We start from the raw sequence: 21,948 nt of genomic DNA, 5'->3' as shown, positions 1-21,948 counted from the left end.
TACCACGAATATGTAACAAATTAAATCTTACCACAACCAAGTCCTTTATTATTTAAAAAATATCATACGAATAATAAATCTAAAGCTACCTGTTTGCCCTTACATGGTTTTATTTTGTACCACTCCTCCCTAAATGGGCACACAGAGTTCATCAAAAATAATAAGTAGAAAGGTGGTATACACATACAGAAAAGCTAATAGTTGTTTAATTTGTAACATGATTTATAAAGGTTACTTATAATTAACTACCCATGGCACATTAGTGACTAATGCTGTCAAAACTTAAATCTGTTAATGTTCTGTGGGTACTGCTGACTGTAGCCTTCATGAGACCACTGTTGTGTAGGCACAAGAAACGAGCTTTTAGTTGAGTATGTCTATTCCTGATTCTGTGTTTAACTATTGACGGCCAGCTAAGTGCCTCAAAGACATACTACTATTCCATACAGTTGTGTATTCACAACTGAAAACTTACCTTTGCCCACTCCTGTATGTCTATAAATTTTTTATGTGCTTCCAGAGGTATGTGTATGTGAATTGAAGACCATAGTTTAGAAGAATGAGTATTAGATTAAAAACACCTAAAAGCTAGATTCTTGGTCTTGGCTCACAATAAGTGACTTCTGACAGTGTAAATCACTTAACCCACTGAATCTTAATTCTGTCTTTTTGTCATTTCTAAATATATTGATTATGCTGTCACAGTTGTCCCAGTGTTTTCTCTTTGCCCCTCCCCGTCCCCTACCCTCCTCCTTCCAGCAGTCCCCTCCTTAGTTCATGTCCATGGGTCATACATACAAGTTCTGTGGCTTCTCCCTTTTCTATACTATTCTTAACATCCCCCTGTCTATTTTGTTCCCACCGATTGTCATTCTTGATCCCCGCACCATTTCCTCCCATTCTCCCCCTTCCCCCTCCCAGCTGATAACCCTCCAAATGATCCATACTATCTTTACAAAGTAAAGGAAGTGGGTTAAGGCCATATTTTCCAAACAGTTTTCAAATAACTAACTATTCCCCATAAAGTGTTCTTGGAAATATATGTGTATGGTCAAACAATTGGGAAACGCTATAAGCTGGGGGTTTTTTTGTGGAAAAATGCAATATACACTTATACAGTAAATTCACTAAGAATTCTTACAGGAGAAAAAATGCATTTAACTTCATTTATCCCATTGATTTCTATACTCTTTGACCATAATTGTGTGTGTGTGTGTGTGTGTGTGTGTGTGTGTGTGTGTGTGTATGTGTGTTGTGGAATACACTTCAAGACTCTCTGGCCAGGAGTTTTCTGTGATTCTTTCCAGCTCTACACCTTCATGATTCAACATTAAACATGTAGCCAAATCCAAGTCATAATTGCAGTCACCAATTTGATTAAATGATCTATCTATTCCTTAGAGCTGAAACGCACTTTAAAATAGCTGAAGCTGCCTTATAACTAACTAAAAGAATGTGCACAATGCTGTTTTGCTTTAAGATTCTGTGATGTCACTTCTTTTCTGTTTCTACAAAGTGCTTCTACAGAAAACCGTATATGCCTCCATATATATTTCTGTCACCATTGAATGGGAGAGAGGATTATCTTCACTTTTAATTTTAAAATTTGAGTTTCCCTTAATTATCTCAAGTAGATCATGCAAAACCTCAAACTGGGTTGGTGTCTCTCTACTGAATGGTCAGGATAATAGCCAGGTTTCAGATCAGACTCTGGAGTCTCAGGGATGAAGACAGATCATACATCTCCAATCTCAGTCCTGCCTGACACATAGTAGGCATGATAAATATTTTCTAAATGAATATATGTTTCTGCTTATTCATATGTATTTCTTAAACAAGCCAGAGAGCTATTATTGAAAACAATGGAAAGAATAAAAATAAAAGATAACGCACTGCTAGACTGACTCTTTAAGCTCCAGCATTTTCATTGTGATCCTTTAAAATCCAAAGGTATTACAGTCCCGAACTGCCTTTGTCTACTTTGGCAGTCCTACTCTCGGAGTTCTTCTGGAGATTAGTTTAATATGACCTGCCATTCCTGAAACCACACAGGCCTCTTTCAATCAACCTGTTCTTTTCCAGATGTTTTTTCTACCACATCCTTTAACATGGCTTAACATTTTAATTCCTTTGCTGTTTAATGTATCATCTTTTCTTAGAGGAGCCGCGTCACATACGTGAATTATGTGATGTGTGTTAGCTACACGGCGATGTTGCTGTGGGATTTTGCTCGGTGTCTTACAGGAGCGTGGAAGCACAGAGAGTGGAACCGTAATGGGAGGGTTACAGCAGTTCAATTCGCTCACCTCGCCCGGTGCTTTATGGAGAGTTTTTGAAACAATTCTCAACACAGATGGAAGTGCCTTCTAATACAGCTTGTCGCCTTCTTCAGAATAATGCGTTCCTAAAGGAAAGACTTTAAAAAAACTATTGAGTTTCTTGTAATATGATTACTTTATCTGCCCTTCAGCATTTTATCCTATTACCTGTGGACCTATCACTTCACTAAAAATGGTTATTGGACTTAACTGGCTTTGGCTTGACTTAAAGTGAATTCTACTTATGTTTATTTCCTTCCTGCGTTTTTACCGCTGATTTTCTCCAGCCCTAGAGTACAAAAAGTTAGTCTTTTTCTATAGACAGAGACTCATGTCTTGATTTTTAATAGAGTTGGTCAATTATAACTAAATTTAATAGAAGGACGATATTGAAAAATAATATCAATTTTTAATATTTTATAAAAATATAAAATGGAGTAATAAAGTATAAAAGAGAAAAGAATTCTTTTGTTAAAATTTAGTAATTATAGCTGCATTTTCACTCAATAACTTACAACATTTTTCTGGAACCCAAGCAAAGTATTTTTTTGAAAGAAATTTTGTTGTCAAAAATATATACTTAGCTAAAAAATTAATCAGTAACACCAAACCAAAGAAACCACTTTGTGTTGGTTACTAGCTTTTTCAATGTTTATCAAAACAACAAAATATTTTCATAGAAATATATCATATTTCTATGCCGTCAAGATGTAGAAGTCTCTTAAGATATGATGTCAACTAAACCATAATATTGCTAAATGTATATGACAACCGAGAAGGCTAAGATGTAGTTTCTTAAACCCCTATTGTAGTTTTTATGTCAAACTTCTTTTTCAGAGTGATAATATTTACGCATATTTTAACAATTATATCATTGTTGTCTTAAGGCAAATATTTGACACTACTTGTTAAGTACCTGGGTTATGTGCTAGCGTATGACAATAAAGAGAATTAACTCAAGTTCAACTTGAAAAAGACATAAACAGGGCACATTAAGTTAAAAAAATCTTGGCAATTGATGTAAGGCAGCTCAATATTTTTAATGGAACTAGAATGAAAGGATGGGGAAGATGAGTAAACTCATTAATTTAACAATTCTCTACCACTTCACATGAATAATCCCTTGGGGGGGCATCTAAGTAAATGCTGAAAATGTCCCTTATTTTGCTTTTCCAAATATTTATTTTGTATTTCTATAGCTTTTAAAACTTCCCTTAAAAATTCCTTAATGTTAGTCATTGTCTTCAAATCTACTTCTACATTCCAGACTTCAAATCTCACTTTTTATTTTCCCCTGGGACCTAATTTCTTAGTTCAGTTTAATACTGGATGCTTGGTTTACAAAAGTGGGTGAGTTGTACACAGAGAGAGAAATGTAAGTACAATGTGCAGTTATTAAAAATGGCCAATACAGAAGTACAGAAGAATATAAAGGCATATAACAGACTTAGGTAATCTAGTGTGGAGGGGTGGGGTGAGGGTAAGAATAGGATGGTTAAATTTCACATGAAGAACTAATAATAGAAAACAATAAACATACTGAATTCCTACTAAATGCTAGACACTATGCATATGTGTATATATTATGTATATGCACTTAGTTGAGGACTTAATATTAGCATTTCATATTTTATGTTATTTTAAATTAATTTATGTTGAAGTTTGGGACCGTGAAGAAAATTCTAAGAGGTGTTAACCCTTGGATCTTGAAAATGAAGACATTTCATCCAGAAGACAAGGAAGGAAGGGAGGTTCCAAGAAAGGAAATAACCAGTGAAAAATAAGCGAGAGATGAAAGTGTTTTAGAAAAGGTCAAAGATTTCAAAATGACTCCATAAAGTGTCTATAGAAGCAGGTGCTAGGAGAAGAAATTAGCAAGAGAGGAGGAGTTGAGTACATCAAGGTGGGGACTTAAGTAAGGGTACAAATAGACGTGAAAGTTGTAAGTCAAGAAAACGAACATCTAGGTAAAAAGCACGTTGTATTTTCCCACCTCAACAAATATGCCTTTTAATTGCACGAGCCATGTCTGTTTGCACTCACAGCAGAGGCAAACCCTCAAGCTTTCTGACAGTCAAAACAATAGGGTGTGACAGCCTTTCTTTGCCGGACAGAGTACAGGAGATGGAGAGAGATGCATTGCCTTGGGGTCTGAGGAGTATTAGTCAGAGAGAGACAGCAATGATTATAGGCTGTGCTATGTCCTTGACAGAGATACCCTCTTTCTTCTTCAGTAAATTTGGTAAATGTGATTTGGGACATGAGTGGCCCTCTGTGCTCTGAGTCCATGGCAAGAGCACTCTGCTTACCCAAGTCCATATGAAGGTCATTTCATAGAATGCTGAGGCCTTTAACTTTCCCTCATAAAGCCATAGAAATATCAATATTTGATTAATAACAAGTATTAAGAATCTCTAGAATATAAAAATCTTTTCAGTTGTTTATTGTAAGTTCTGAATGGAAAATACTACTATTCCCCAATGAAGCTGCTTTTGTTGCAGGATAATCCCTTTATTCTATAATCAGCTTTCTGTCAGATATATGTGACATTTTTTTCCATCATTGAATTGAAATAATCATATGCAATAAAAGTAGCTGATCATCAAAAGATTTTAAGGAATTATGTGTCATCGATCATTAATGTATGATTGATTATTATTAAGCTAAAATAATGTTTTTATGTCTCACTTGAGTCAAGAAGGAAGAACTTATCTGGACCCCTTGACTCTAGGATAGAGTGTCTATTTCAAGAAATGTAGGACTGTTTTAACAATATACAGCATTCTAGAAACTCTTGCCAAGTTATGACAGAATCCATGATTGATGAGTAAAATATAGAAGAGGGAAAGAAGCCTAAACCTGGGATATAATATTCCAGAGCGATCTGGGCCAATTACTAAGATGCTGACCCCACTAGAAGCCTGGCCTATCCTGATGTTGGCTTTCATTACCAGAAGGCAGGATGGACCTAGTGGTTCCTACAGTAAAAGACCCAAGAGAACAGAGGGCTCTGGTATTTCCTTCATTTGCATAAAACATCAATGCAGAAGCAAAATGACACAGTGGTGATTCATGGATGAACCGGCCATATTCTGTAAATGAGACATCTGGAAGGTAATTTTAAGTCCCACGTTAAGCGTGATCTTGTAAAACTTTGCGGCTAAATATGGCTTTTTAAAAAGTGCCTCCGTTGATTCTAGTATAAAGGATGAAATGCAGTCCTTATCATTGCGTTTTAGAAGCATTTTAAGTATTTCATCATATTAAAATAGTTTGGTAAGGTTGAGATTCATAAACATTTTACAATGCAACTGATGAAATGAAAACAAATTCTGGAATTCTTGGTCTATTTTTAATGCTTAGGAATTAAATTGCAGAATAATTTCAGACCACGAAATTCCATGGGTATGTAGAATTTATGGTGGTCTGCGATTATTGCTGAAACAAAGATTAATGACCGATATGAGAAAACCATTACATCTGACAAGCTGACTGTAGCCCTATAAATAGCATATCCTTTACAAGATTTCCAAAACTATTTTTGACTTTATAATAGACAAGATTTCCAAGATACCATAAAAATTGTTTTCTTAATCCCCTCCCCTATTTTCTTCAACATATTTTGAAAGCCAATGCACACATTTAATGACTATATGTGTACTATTTTGTTTGGCTGGTATCCTAATGTGCCTTTAAAAAATTAATTGACTTAAAGTTACTAAATGATTAATTTTTAATACATTTCATGGAGTTTATAGCATCTTATTCACCATGAAGTATAGACATATTAAATTCCAAATTGCTTAATTATTAGTCATAGTAGAATAATAATTGTGAAGTTTCTTTTCACCTCACAGACAAACAAAAGAATCAGGCAAATTGAATGTCTTTTTTCATTTAAATATGATATCATTTATCTTAGCATAAATGGTTCAGCCAGATGTAGAATCTTAAGTTCCAGATTCCAAGTCCAATGGTTTGTCATCATTAGTATTATCAGCTAGCTAAATGTTCTCTGCCTATGGTACAACTAAAACTGACAAAGTGTATTAAACAGAGAAGGGTCCACAGAAACAACTTACAATACACTAGGGTTTTCAGAACGGAAAATTTAAAAAGGCAAACCTAGAAGGATAACCCTTGTCTGTAAAATGTACTAGGACCCAATCCTGAGAGTCCACAGGAAGCCACTCTGGGCCCCACTTTTGGCCAGGAGAGGAGTGATGGCTGGCAGGCAAAGGGGACTTAGAGGAAAACCTAAGCTCTCCTCCATGACATTCAAGAACTCGAAACTTTCTAAGCTCTTCCCTTTCCTCTACAGATACCTCTCTATTCCCTTTCAAATGTTTTGCTCTGATTTAAACAGGATGTCCATAATATTTTGTTCATGTTATAAAAGGGCATTTAGTAAAATATTAGCTCTTCTGAGGACTAATTTATATTGTTTTTCAATGCTGCAATTTAAATTTAGTTTCATATACATTTATTCCTAGTTAATAAAATAAATGTTGTCAAGTGCCTGCTTTGTGCTGTGCACTGTCCCGGCCCTTGGGGACACAACAGGGAACAAAACAGAAGTGTAAAACCCCAGCCTTGGGGGACCTGACTGCAGTACCGCACCGTTCCACAAGGGGTGCTATTAAACTTGAAGTCTGTATCAATAGCGCCCCCTGAAGTGTGCAGACTGTACAGCTCTTCCACGGGCTCCTCTGTATTCCAAATTCCTTATTTAAGCAGCATTACTGAACAAATTGATGATGAAATGTGTTGTCCAACTGAATTTCCCAAGAGAAATAAAGCTTACTGCAAAAAGTGTCAAAATATTTTTTTAACTATTTTAACAGACAGATTTTCAAAATGGATTGTACATTTCCATGCCTTGTTAAACAGAATATACTGATCAGACTTAACTTATTCCTAATGACTCCATTTCATCATCTTGAACAAAGGCTATTAGACTGCGCTTAAACTTTGTAATTATCCTCAGGGGCCTGAATCTATGCGATTACTGAGCAGCCCCAGCTGCTATACTTTTCAGGGGTTTTTGTCTGCTTTTTGTAATCACTTCCTTTACAGTGTTGGCTCTCAGATCCTCCCATCTCTGCACCTAATGCTGAATCTCATCTTCTCAAACTCAGGCACTGTGTTTAATGTCCTATGTAGAGGTTAGCCACATACTCACACTTGCTCCAAACACTTATACTATGCAAGTCACATATGTCTCACTATATTACCTATCTACCTATACACTATGTATATATGAATTTGAGTATTATGGCCATTAGAAACATATATGAAAATAACTGATAAGAATTATTTAGTTTGGCTACTCCAAGACCTCAGTTTGGCTTCTGCATTGTGAATTGTTTGGTTTGTCACTTCAGTGATGTATGTTTCAAGGCAGCCCATATTTGCACACACATATGCATGTTCATATGTGCAAAAAAAAGAGATAATGATGGAACAGAATGAAACTGATGAATTTGCCTGTGTCTACAATTTATGTGCCTATTTAACACTAGTTGTGAATGATATCAAATGAATAGTCCTATAAAGCTTCAGGCACATAGTAAGCATTAGACATTATTTAATAATTATCACTAGATAAATATTTAAATTATTATTTTAAATAGCAGTAATTACTTTTATTACTTCAGTGAGTCTTCGTGAGAGTTAAATGAGGTAATTGTTGTAATTAGCCTAGCCCAGAACCTGGAGTGTAGTAAGCTTTCAAGAGTTAGCTGTTACTACTATTACTGTTAATATTCTTGTTCCTGTAACTATTTTTACCATTATCAATAGCTGCCCTTCCTCTGCACTGACCCTTTGCCTACATGTGTTTAAGTCTCATAGCATGTGTGTACTGGGTCACTAAAACTTTGACTCAAGACTCAAGATTGTTTCAAAGCATAAACAAATTGTACTATTTTTGATTGAGAAACTTGGTGGAATCCTCAGCTTGCATTTCGATCAGTTTCAATGTCTTATTGTGCTTTCAAAGATGGCAAAAGAGAAATCTATTATATTAAGTATTGTCATTCATATTATTTTACAGCAATTTTAGACTGATTAATTCTAGTGAACTTGAAACATACCATGTGGTCACTGCTTATTGTAGAGTATAAATAATAGAACCAAAGCACAACTACAAAAAGTGATTCTTGATGTTTTAATAGAAACACAGGCTGTTTGCCTTTCTTAATTTTGCTTTCTTGATCTTAAAACAAGAAAGACCTTTCTAGCTTGAGTTTCTGCTGATATATAGCATACTGGTGCATTTTTATCTACTGTTACAAATTTTGACTAAATAGTTAACATGCTTAGAACAGAAACTTGAAGATTCAGAAATGTACTACCTTATTAATTGCATCACTCTCAGTTTTTATAGATTCGGTCAATGTATACTTACACTGTTTTATCAGAAAGATGTTAAAGATTTTGGAATTTTGACATACAATTTTCTTATACTAATAATACCCAATAATGATGTGTTTTCTAAAAATATGGCAACTCTGAAACAGATTCTTGGATACACTGAGAGATTTCCATGTGCTGATGGCCTGGTACTTTCTGGTTACAAAAGGACTAAAAAGAAGATTGAAGATGCTCTAAATACGTGACTTATTCCATCATGACACATGGATATGCAAAATACCTAATCCAAAAGTCATCATCGCCTGTGGCTTTAGGTCATTGTGAAAGGCTGGCCTGTGACTTTGAGATTAAGAGGCCACCTGGGACAGTGGAAGAATCTGTGGCCCTGGCTAATGTAACCTGGGTTAGTCCTGCCTTGTTAGTCACTTACTTCCTACCAAGGCCCTAGTCACTTACTATCTCAGAGCTTCACTCTGATCATTTGTAAAATAGGGGGTGGGAGTAATTGCCTTACTGTTTTATGTAGTTAGTGAGAAGTTCCAGCTGAGTACTGAATATGAAGACATTTGTCCCTTCAGACTGTCATTCCACCTTCCCTGGAGTCACTCCTAAAAACGCATCTTTTATCTACCACTCCAAACTACATGAAAACAAAGCTTGGAACCCTGTAATTGTACCCTGTGATCATAACCTACAGTGCTTAGAATTCCTTATTCCCTCCACTTCACCTCCTCCCCTTCATGATGGAACCTCTTAATTTCATCGGCCTTTCCCTGGAGTCAGATTCTCCTGCCTTCCATGTTATACACAAAGTGTGCCTCTCATTCTTTATAAACCAGGATGTACAATTTAGCTCAACACCATTGGAATGGAAGGAAGGAGATTCCTCACTGTTATTGCCACTGGTGGTAAAATCAATCTCCTTTCCCCCCAGATTAATTTGATGAGCCACTGGACACCTGGGATCACACAAGTTACCTCTGTACAATAGCTAACACGGTTGCAGCATCTTGGATGTGTTAGGGGCTCAAAAATGTCTTTCTAATGGTGATTTGAATCTATACCTTCACCCAGGAGTAAATGTATGGCTGAGCATATGAATGAAATGAATTTCATTTCATTCATATGAAATGAAATGAGAAATGAATTTTCTCAGCATAAATCTATTATGCTGAGAAAATTCTATATAAAATGTTGGGCTGTCAAAATCTATTAATCATATAAGCATAGTTATGCATCTCAATAGACACATTGTATATATTAATAATATACTTCCAAAGATAGCACGTTGTTTTATATAATAATCCCTGATACTTGTATCACAATGTATACAGCTTTTTGGTCAGGGGGATGTTTGTTTGTTTTCTGAGCAATCATACCGGCTCCCTCATTTAAACCTAACTACAACCTAGTTTGATCGTTTTAGGGGACAACTGAGTCTTCCAACAGTTATACATTATAAAGCCAGTTGTGGTTTAGATGTATAGTTTAATATTTACATGTTGAAATTTGACCTTATAAGCATTTTTTAGATAGCCTATCTCACTCTTTATAAACCAGTAAACTGTATAGTAGGAGACCCCATTCGTTCAAGAGAGGTGTCCACTCTGACTGGCAGGGAGATCAGGATATCCTGCCTTGTGCCATTTATCTTTGCTTCTCCCTCATCATGACACCCCTTGCCCCGTGCTTGCAGGCAAACATCATTTTCTTATGGAAACCTTCTTTCCTGATGACCCATATGAAACTACATTTTAGATGCCCCCACTTCTTTTACAGATGAGGAAACTGAGACCCAAAGAAACTGTTTTCCTGAAACCACACAGATAGCTGTTGCCTGAGACTCCACAATCCTTTAACCCCCTCACACCCGCTGTGTCTGCTACATTTCAAACACAGCATGGGGGCCTTCCATTTCTGAAATAGTGCATGCTCCCTATGGAAATATTTAGAATCTACTAAAATTGGAGAACTTAGAAATATATCACCTAGATTCTTTTACTCAAAGATAATCATTTATATTTTGATATGGTTTTTTTTCAGTGTTTTTCTTTATGGATAGAAGTTTTTTGTGAGTTTTTTTCTACTTTGTGGTGGTTTTATTGCCTCCAATGATATTAATTAGTATTTTAATCTAAGCATTATTAATGGCATGCAGCATTTCAACTCATGGATACTCCAAGTTTATCTGGCAATTACTCAGTAGGATAGTCTGAAATTTTACATGAAGTTTTGTCATAAACAACTTTGAATATAGGTTGGAAGTAATTGGCATTTAAAGTACTTATTCCTTCAATTTACTTTTATGCCTTTCAATTTATGTAATTGGAAGATTTCAGGTCAGTGTCCAAGGGAACTTTGTAAGCAGTTGAGCATGGCAGTTTGGAGATGGAGGGGTGAAGGTTCACAGGGTGAGAACTGATCATGAGAGTATAACACAAACCTATGAAAGGCAGCAGTGAAGAGCTTGTGCTTTGAAGTCCAACACGCTTTCCAATGCGAGAACTTTTGACAAGTCTCTTAAGCACCTCTGCCCCAGTCACCTTATCTATACAAGGAACATATTAATAGGTCCTAGCTCTCAGGATTGTTATCAGGTTAAATAGCAACCCTGAGAATAGAACCTGACAGGGAGCACTCAATGCACATCCGTTACGAGTCCAAAAGTTTCAGTAACGAAAACAGAATCAGGAGTTACAGTTCCAAATGGAGACAGGATCAAATGATGGCTTCCTTACTTAAGGGAAATTGAAGCACTTATTTTTCAGACCATAAGACACACCTAGGTTTTAGAGGAAGAAAATAGGGGAAAAAAATTTTTGAAGCAAAAAATGTGGTAAAATATTTAATAACATAAATAACATAATATTTCACCAATGTAAATGTAAACAGAACTCAACAGCAGCATTAACAATCACTATTTTCCCCAAATTGGAGGGGAAAGGGTGCACCTTATAGTCTGAAAAATGTGGTGTATGTATATATACCACATATAGAAGGAAACATATGAAAAGCGATGCTGAGAGATGTTCTCCTTAAAATTCCCCTTAGTTTGAATTAAGTGGTACAAATCTGTAGTTACAGAATAGTCAGAGTGATATAGATCACAGCACAGGGAATATAGTCAATAATGTTATGATAACTATGGATGGGACCAGGTGGGTTCTCAAAGCAGTGAGGGGACTGTTCTGTTCGGGTGCATGACTTTCTGGCCACTTTGCTATGCATCTGGATCTAATGCAGAAGGGTTTTAAATGTGAGCTGCAATTTAAAAATAAAAAAATAGTAATTTAAAAAATGTATGTGTCTCGCCCTGGCTGATGTAGCTCAGTGGATTGAGCGCGGGCCTGCAAACCAGACAATCTTGGTTCTATTCCCAGTCAGGGCACATACTGGGGTTGCAGGCCAGTTCCCTACAGGCCAGTTCCCAGCAGGGGATGCACGAAAGGCAACCATACATTGATGTTTCTCTCCCTCTCTCCTTCCCTTCCCCTCTAAAGATAAATAAATAAAATCTTTTAAAAAATGTATGTGTTTCAGTTTGGCAGAATCATATTTGAAAAACTCTTTTGTCCAGGATTCCCTTTTCCCTTTTATTTTCTCAACCCACCCTGTTAAACTAGATAGCTCCATGCCTACTGTCTCGTGGGCAGAGATGTGTTAGGGAAAATTAGGGAATGGAAGCCTCTCCTGGCTCTTGGAAGAAGCTCCCATCTCTTTTATATATTTATTTTTCTTTTTTGGCCCTAATCAGGCCTTAATGAATTCAGAGCATACACAGATTTTGGAGAAAAATATCATAGGCAGAAGTTAGGTTTCTGCCCTGAGACTTTCCTTGGGCTAGGAGGAGGGATCTTTGTCTCTAGCAAGATGAGTAACTACAGGAGTCCCCTAAGCTAATGGAAGTTCTATAACTGGATCTATTTTTAAAAGTAGCAGAGATAGATAATTTTTTTCTCTTGAAATATATGAAAAAAAGTGTTTCTAAAATATCTGTGCAAAATGTTGAATTCATCTTGCTTAGAGATAGCAATGCTGAGAGTGGTTCTTGTGTTCACTGTAAACAGCACCAACATTTATTTAGGAGTAAGGATAAAATTTTATCCCCATCTTACTCGACTTTTCTCCAAGAATTTTAGCGAGAGGAGATAATTCATTAAGTCCCATCCCTCATCATCATCATCATGATCATCACTATTATTACTTATAGGCATTGAGTTTTTTTAATTAAGTTTTACTTTAAATGCAAGTCATTGAAGTTTCCAACCTTGTATAATGCTGTTTTTCATCTTAAACAAATAGAAATCTAGATATTTCTCCAGCAAAATACATTTATTCAAGAAAAAATAATATCATAACTAAGAAGATGAAGTCTAATGGCAAACCAGGGGCAAGTCCAGAAAAACAAAGCAGAAGAACATTATTTTATGGACTTGGGAACAGCTACTATAAATGAAGAGTCCATTGAAGGAAACAGAGTTTGAAGTGTAGTGACTTTTCATTGGCTGAGCTATATCAGCCTCCCCTTGGCTATGATGTTACTGGGCAAGGAGGAATATTTTCTTCCTCCTGATGAAGGAGTAAATTGCTTAGAATCACTGCCTGTCAGATATTCAAGGTACATATTCCTAGTGGGCTTAGAAACATGTTTTGAGTGACACTGTTGTGAGAGTTCCCTTCTAGCTTCCTCTTTTAAATGAGGTTTATTTATTAATTTCATATTGTAATAGTCTTTTCTGATTGCTATAACAAAATGCCACTGGTCAGAATGGCCACCATAAACAAAGCAACAGACAAGTGTTGGAGAGGTTGTGGGGAAAAGGGGACCCTAGTTCACTGTTGGTGGGATTGCAGACTGGTACAACCACTATGGAAAACAGTATGGAATTTTCTAAGAAAACTAAAAATGGATCTGCCTTTTGACCCAGCAATTCCACTGCTAGGATTATATCCTAAGAACCGTGAAACACCAATCCAAAAGAACCTGTGTACCCCAATGTTCATGGCAGCACAATTTACAATAACCAACAGTTGGAAGCAACCTGGGTGCCCATCAGTAAATGAATAGATCCAAAAACTATGGCACATATACACAATGGAATCCTATGCAGCAGAAAGAAAGAAGGATCTCCTACCCTCTGCAACAGCGTGGATGGAACTGGAAAGCATTATGCTGAGTGAAATAAGCCAGGTGGTGAAAGACAAATACCATATGATCTCACCTTTAACAGGAACCTAAACAACAAAACAAAAAAGCAAGCAAAATGTAACCAAAGACACTGAAATAGAGAACGGGCTGACAATAGAGAGGGGAGGAAATTTCAGGGGAAAAGGAGAAGGTTTTACAGAAACTAGTGTAAAGGACACATGGACAAAAACGAAGGGGAGGTGGAAATGAGAGGGAGGTAGGGAGCACTGGGGGCGGTGAGCTGGGATGGGAGTAAAAGACAGAAAACTGTACTTGAACAACAATTAAATAAATATTTTTTTTAAAAAAATACCATACACTGGAGACTAAAACAACAGGCATTTATTTCTTATAGTTATGGAGGCTGGGAATTCCAATATCAAGGTGCTAGATAATTTGGTTCCTAATGAGTCATTTGCTTCCTGGTTTGCAAATGACTACCTGTGTGCCCTATGTCTGCACACAGCAGAGAGAGAGAGAGAGAGAGAGAGAGAAAGAAAGAAAGAGAGAGCTCTGATATCTTTTCCTCTTTATCTAAGGGCAGTAACCCCATCATTACACTCACGAAGGGACCCATCTTCGTGGCCTTTGCTAAATCTGTCATCTCCCAAAGGCCGCATCACCAAATAACCATCACATTGTGGGTCAGCTCTTCAGCATACGAATTTGGAGAAGGGTGCACAATTCAGTCCATAGCAACTGCCAAAATACTTACACACAAAATTTTAAAAATAAGCAAACTACATTTGGTGACACCAAAATTAATTTCTGTAATAGCTTTTGGATCTGCAACTACATTTTGCTTGCTTGTATTTGAAAATCTTGATAGAACACACTCTTCCTTTCCTTATTAAAATAGGAGTACTAATGTAAGATCGGAGCAATGTGTCATCTGATTTACTGTATTTTGGGTCAAGTGGTGAAAAAACTATTCAGACAACCTGCCAGGTTCTGTTAGGTTACACCCAAAGCTTCACGGTTTAAGACAAATGCAGGCTGAAATTTTGACTCATAGGCATGTGGTCTGGCTCAAGAATGTGCTACATGTTTCTGGAAACACGCACACATATGCAGAGACGCAGCCAAGAAACACAGAAATGTCTTTTAAAAAAATGAAAGCAAAACCAGAGACTGAGTATCTTGTCCTACCAATTTCCTCCATCTCTTAGAGAAGCAACTAGGTATTTCCTTTGTGGTTTGCATTTCAAGGAATTTTCAAAAATCAGTAGTAAGGGTTTTTTAAAATATTATCTCATAATTCTATTTCTGTTACGAAATGGATATATTAACCCTTGACACCAGCAAATTGGCAGGTAAGAATAGAGGACTTAGAAAAAAACATATAAGCGTTTTTTAAAATTTGGGTCACCTTCAGTAGGTCAGCACACTGGTCAACTCCAAGTAAGGCTGAAAACAGCCCTCGTTTTTCAGCATTATCTTCAATCCTTCAGGTGCCATAGATTTCACTCCAGTTTCCCATAAGCCTCCAAGTGTCATTGCAGACCAACTGCTCAATCCCCCTGTGCACAGATATGCCCCTTGATCTGAATTACCCTGGCCTCTCCCACAGTCCACACTAATCAAAATCTCTGTTCCTTCCAGTGTATGGATAGGAGAAAAACAATCTAATTAAACTGATGCTTAAATGTGATTTCCTGATTGCCTTTCAACCCTTTTTACCTAATCTCTTAACTCTGAAGTATCAGGAATAGAATTATAAGTAAGATATGGCCTTGAATTCACAATAAGAGTCAGACATGCTTCCTCTTAGTATGCAGGACAGCAACATATGTTTACAACAGAGGAATAACAAGGATTTTGGCAGTGACATCCCTATGGATTTCTAGGATTTAGTAATTTCATCTTTCTGGATTTGTTTGCTTTTTTAAACCAGCACTTGAAAAAAAGTAGATTACTGCTAACAAAGCTACTTGATCTACCTTAAACAAAATTTTTTTTCTGATTTACTTACTCTATTCACTTATTCTATTCACTTATATAGCTTTTACATTCTTTAGTTTCTATTTTGTCATTGGTTAGCAACAAATATCATTGTTATCATTCTCCCATCTCAAAGAGAAGCAAATAATCACCTTGGCATAGCTACACAGGCATAAGCTTAAAGAATTTTTTCTTACCTACTAATTTTTCTTAACTGCAAATGTTTGAGCTGAGCATACATGCTGGTAACAGAACAATCTCTATTTAAGAGCTTCAGTGTCCTCAGACTGACTTCACCGCTGAAAGCCCAAAGAAAACAGACACAGAGAGAACCGTCACCCAAGGGATTCCATCTGCAAGTTCAATGGATCTGTTGCTCAAAATGACTTTGCATGTAGAGTTGTTTTTGTCCTCAACTTTAAAGTCAAAAGTCTCTGTTTTTGATAGTTCACACTCTCTACCTAAAACCAAAAATATTATTTTAACTCAGTAAAAATCTTGAAGCTCAGCAAGGCCCCAAATGAAATAGCTACTGTGTTTCTGTGATTCATTTGTCTACATAGGAACTTGGCAACTATAATCAACAGTCTACTTTGGCCCACAAATATCTAATATAAGTAAAGGAAACTCTGCCATATTTTATTCCACAATAGAATTACTTTAGTAGTAAAATTCAACCTGTCAATGTAAGGATAGAAGAAACCCCTTATGACATGTGTTTTACAACCTCTTTCAAACTATTTTCCTAACATTTAAATTTTGGCAGTTTTTGCTACATTCTGCCTGACATAGTTTTCCCCAACTTAAAATGAGATGTGTATTTTTGTAAAAACTTTAATTTTAAATATTTTTTAAAACTTTTTTATACTAAATGGAAACCTGTTCATTGAAATCCATGAAAGAAAACATTGTTGTGTGTTGTTTTATTCAAGAAAATATTTCAGACCAGGCTATAGAAGTGATACTATAGAAATATGGTTATGTCCTATAGGATACTGAAGAGAACATCAAAAATTTTCTAGAGTTTGGGAAGGAATTACGTCCTTTCAGTTCTAATTTTTGTCTTTCATTTCTAATGGTTACCACACCACTTCTATGAAGGCTGATAATCTATAAGTAAAATAACAATTTCTATTGGATGCCTAAGCAGGCACATGTGTTGCTATGTTTAAACTTCAAAATTCACTGAACTCAATCATCAAACATTTGGTTAACACCCAGTTAATACTCATTTCAAATATAAGTGATTGTCTTACTGATGTGTAGGGTTTAAACTAGATAATGCTTAAACTCCCAGGAGCAGAGTGACCTCCATTTTAAGATAATACTGGATTGCTCAGTGGAAACCCACTGAAAGAAAGGGCTCTCTAAAGATAAGTTCATACACAATGGCTGCTGTTTTTCATGCTGAACAGAACAGTGGTGAAAATTTTTAATTAGTTGCACCTTAGTCAAATACTTCAGCTATAAAAACATTATAAGAAAAAACAATATGCTTCTTTTCAAATGCACTTACTGAAATGGACCATCTGTTTAGCAGTAAAACAAGTCTCAATGAATTTTTAAAAATCCACTCATCATAACACGTTCTCCAACCATAATGGAACTAAATTAGAAATCCATAGCAAAAAGAAAAAAGTAATTAGTTTGAACACAGATGCAAGAATTTCAGCAAATTGAATTCAGTGGTATATAAAGATAATATCGCATGACAAACTATGGTTTATTGAAGGAATGCAAATTTGTTTAATGTCTGAAAATCAGATGGCACTGATGAACAGTGCCATCATTAAGAGACTAATAGAAATAAAAATTATGTAAATTAAATAAGAAAACTATTTACAAAAATATTTTATTTCCAATATTCTTTCCTGATTTAAAAAGAAATACTCTCAGCAAACTAGAAGTAGAGCAGGGCAAGGTTTCTCAACTTCAACATCGTCAACATTTTGCGTCAGATAGTATTTGCCGTGGGACGCAGTCTCGAGCATTGTAGTAGGTTTTGCAGCCAGGAGCATCGCTCTGCCGCATTTGTGATCGCCAAACACATCTACAAAAACTCCAAACGTCTCTGGGGAGCAAAAACCTTCTTATTTGAGAACATGGACTAAAGGGAATTTTCTAAACCTGACAAAGGGCATCAACAATTATAATTAATAGTAAAAGACCAAATGCTTTTCCACCTTGCCCCAAAGCAAGGCAAGAATGTCCACTTTCACCAAGTTATTCAAAATTGTAATGCAGATATGGCCTGTAGAATAAAACAACAAAAAATAAATAAAGTGTTTTATTAAACAATAAAATGCTTTTTATTTCTTCTTAACAAACAGAAGAAATAAAAATAATTTAATTAGAAAAGAAAAGCAAAACTGTCTTTATTCATACACGACACAATGACCTATATAAAAAATCTTAGGGATCTTCAAAACAGCTACTAGAACTAGTGAGTTTTGCAATTTTGAAGGACACTAATCAATGTAAAAAGTAAATCATGTTCTACATAATAGGAGCAAATACTTGAAAATAAAAATTTTTGAGGTACTAGTTACAGTGATGTCAAAAATATACTTAGTGTTAACAACCACACCTAAAACGAAAGCAAACTAAAAGGACAGCTAGATCAGGAGTGGAAACATAGAAATGAAGATCTCAAGGAGGGTTAGCAACAGGGGAGTGGGAGGAGGAGATGGGGGGAGAAGGTACAGAAAATAAGTAGCATAGACAGTAGATAGAAAATAGATGGGGGGCAAGAATAGCATGGGAAATATAGAATCTAAAGGACTTGAGACACATGGTCATAAACTAAAGGGGGGGGTAATGGTGGGGATGGGGGGGTAGGGTGGAGGGGAATGAAGGGGGGAATAGAACAACTGTAACAGCACAATCAATAAAAAAATTTTAAAAAGAGAAAAAAAATATATATATACTTAGTGATAACCCCAAAAAATTTATGCGAGACTCTTATAGTTGGAGGTAAAAAAACATTGATAAAATCAATTAAAACCTCAATAAAAGAAGAGATACATAGTGTTATGGAATGGAAGACTCATTATTAAGATGTTAATTCTCTGCCAATTAATCCAACTGCCAAATATATCAAAATTCCAACAACCTTCTACTTTTTTGAAGAAAAGAATAAACTGTTTCTAAAATTCATATGGAAATGTCATGGTAATAGATTATCCAAATCAACTTTTAAAAAAGAAGAACAAAGTTAAAATAATAATACTTGATTTCAAAACTTCCATAAAGCTGTAAGATATCTCACAACTCAATAAGAAAACCACCAACCCAATTTTCTAAAACAGACACATCATCAAAGAAGTACTGATGATGAATAAGCATAGGAAAAGATGCTCAACATCAGTAATTACTGGGAAAATACAAATGAGTCGTGACTACATTTCTATTAAAATGACTAAAATGAAAAAACTGATCATAATAAGTGTTTACATGCATGTGGAACAACAAAAATTCTCAGAAACTTCTGGTGGAAATATAAAATGGAACACACACTTTATTTTTTTTAATTTTAATATATTTTATTGACTATGCTACTACAGTTGTCCCATTTTTTCTCCTCTTTATTCCCCTTTGCCCTGAAGCCCTTCTCCCACCACCATTCATACATCATCCATGGGTCATACATATAAACTCTTTAGCTTCTCCATTTCCTATACTATTCTTACCTCCCCCTGTCTATTTTGTACCTACCATTTATGCTGCTTGTTGCCTGTACCTTTTCCCACATTCTCCCCCTCCCCCCCTCCCTGCTAATAACCCTTCATGTGATCTCCATTTCTCTGAATCTGGAACACCCACTCTAGAAAACAGTTTGGAATTCTAAAAAGTTCAGAAAACTTGTCTATCAAATGGCCCTGCCATTTATTCTTAGGTATTCATGCAAAGAAATGAAACAATACAGGAATGCCAAAATTTGTACATGGATGCTCATAACAGTTCTATTTGTAATAGTCAAATAACTTTGTCCCAGTGTTATGGTCCCAACTGTCCATCAACAGGTGAATCGATAAAAAAGTTGTGTACATGCCTACAATAGAACACTACTCAGCTATAAAAAGAAATGGATTATTGACAAAGGCAGCAATATGAATGGATCTCAGATAATTATGCTAAGTGAATGAAAACTGAAGAAATACATACATATGACTTCCTGTAAATAAATGTCTAGCAAATGTAAACTAATCTGCAGTGACAGAAAGCAGACCAGTGGCTGCTTGGGGGTGGAGTGGGAGAAAGGACCAACAGGGAAGGATGGCAAGAAGGCCCGAGGAGATTTGGGGGTGATGAATACACTCTTTATTGTGATGGCAGTGGTGTTGTCCCTGGCATAAGCACTTGTTAAAACCAATCACATCATACACTTGAAGTATGGGCACTTCATTGTGTATTGGTTAAATCTCAATAAAGGCATTAAAGATACATATGAGACATGCCAAAAGCAACTTAAATCTAGAAACACTGAGAGATGAATTGAAAAATAAAAATAAAGAAATTAGCCAAAAGACTCAGAACTAGAAAACAACGGCAGAAATACACAACCTGGAGATGAGAGAAACGAAGTATCTTTGCAGCTTTAAGAGATGGAACCGGACTGCACAGTGCTGGGGGAAGGGTCTCCTGCACCTGGTTGGACCAGGTTCCATCAGGGAAATACAAGAGGTGGAATGATAGAGTAAGTCCCACAGACAAGCACATTTGTAAAATCGTGTGAGATTTGTTTCTTATGTACCACCTATTTAATCAATTATTTATTTTAGTTTGATATTTATGTGACTGAGAGCAACATAAAAAATAATTTTAAGTTGAATAGCGATGAAAACCATAATAGTGATTAGCTGAAATCTGCTGAGTGACTAATTAAATGGTGATAGCTGACATCCACTAGTCTTCACAAAAATCATACTCCCATCTAAAATCAGTCCATGCTCCTAGATCGCAAGTTCTTTGTCCTACTCAAAAATTCACTCCAGCATTTCTTCACCCTTTTCTGTACAGCATCTTTTTCCTGCCTTCAGGAAGATACCCTACTGATTAAAAAACAAAAAATATACAAGTATATTGTTATTCATCTCCCATCCTGATAACAGCTTCTCCTGGCCCCAGCTGCCCTGCCATTGGTTTGCTTTCTTTCTTTCTTTTTTTTATTACTTTATTGTTGTTCAATTATAGTACTCTGAATTTTCCCCCCACTGCTCCCTGCCACCCCAGCCAAACTCCCCTCCCTCCCTTGCTTTCACCCTCCCCCTTGGTTTTGTCCATGCATCCTTTATAGTTGTTCCTGAAAACCCTCCCCCCCACACTATCCCCTCCCACCTCCCCTCTGGTTACTGTTAAATTGTTCTTACTTTCATTGTCTCTGATTACATTTTGCTTGCTTTTTTTCTTTTGTTAATTCTGTTCCAGTTAGAGGTGAGATCATATAGTATTTGTTCCACACTCAGCATAATGCTCTCCAGTTCCATCCATACTGTTGCAAAGGGTAGGAGCTCCTTCTCTCTCTCTGCTGTATAGTATTCCATTGTGTAAATGTACTGTAGTTTTTTGATACCCTCATTTACTGATGGGCACTTAGGTTGCTTTCAGCACTTGGCTATTGTAAATTGTGATGCTATGAACATTGGGGTGCATAGGTTCTTTTGGATTGGTGTTTCAGGGTTCTTAGGATATAATCCTAGCAGTGGAATTGCTGGGTCAAAAGGCAGTCCCATTTTCACTTTTCTGAGGAAATTCCATACTGTTTTCCACAGTGGCTGCACCAGTCTGCGTTCCTACCAACAGTGTACTAGGTTTGCTTTCTTTCACAGTAAAACTTCAAAAGAGTTCATTCTACTTGTTGTGTCTTCAATTCCTTGCTTCAAAGTCTCTTTCAGACCATGCTAACTAAGCTTCCATGATTCTTTGTCATTATCAACAGTGATTTCCACATTGTTAAATCCGATGGCCAGTTATTTCTCTTCTTATTTTCTATGCACTTGACTCAATGTTAAATATTTAGGAAATTATCTCAATATTTATCTTTATACTCATATTTGGTAAGGCCTTTATAAGAATATAAATTCTGAGGTTTGTTTCGAGTCAGGCAACTGAAGGATGAAAAATAAA

The sequence above is a fragment of the Artibeus jamaicensis genome, unplaced genomic scaffold, assembly GCF_021234435.1.
Source record: "Artibeus jamaicensis isolate MK-2021 breed Jamaican fruit bat unplaced genomic scaffold, CSHL_Jam_final scaffold_833, whole genome shotgun sequence".
Lineage (NCBI taxonomy): Eukaryota > Metazoa > Chordata > Mammalia > Chiroptera > Phyllostomidae > Artibeus > Artibeus jamaicensis.
The sequence above is the reverse complement of the archived record's forward strand: the minus strand, read 5'-3'. Positions refer to the sequence as shown.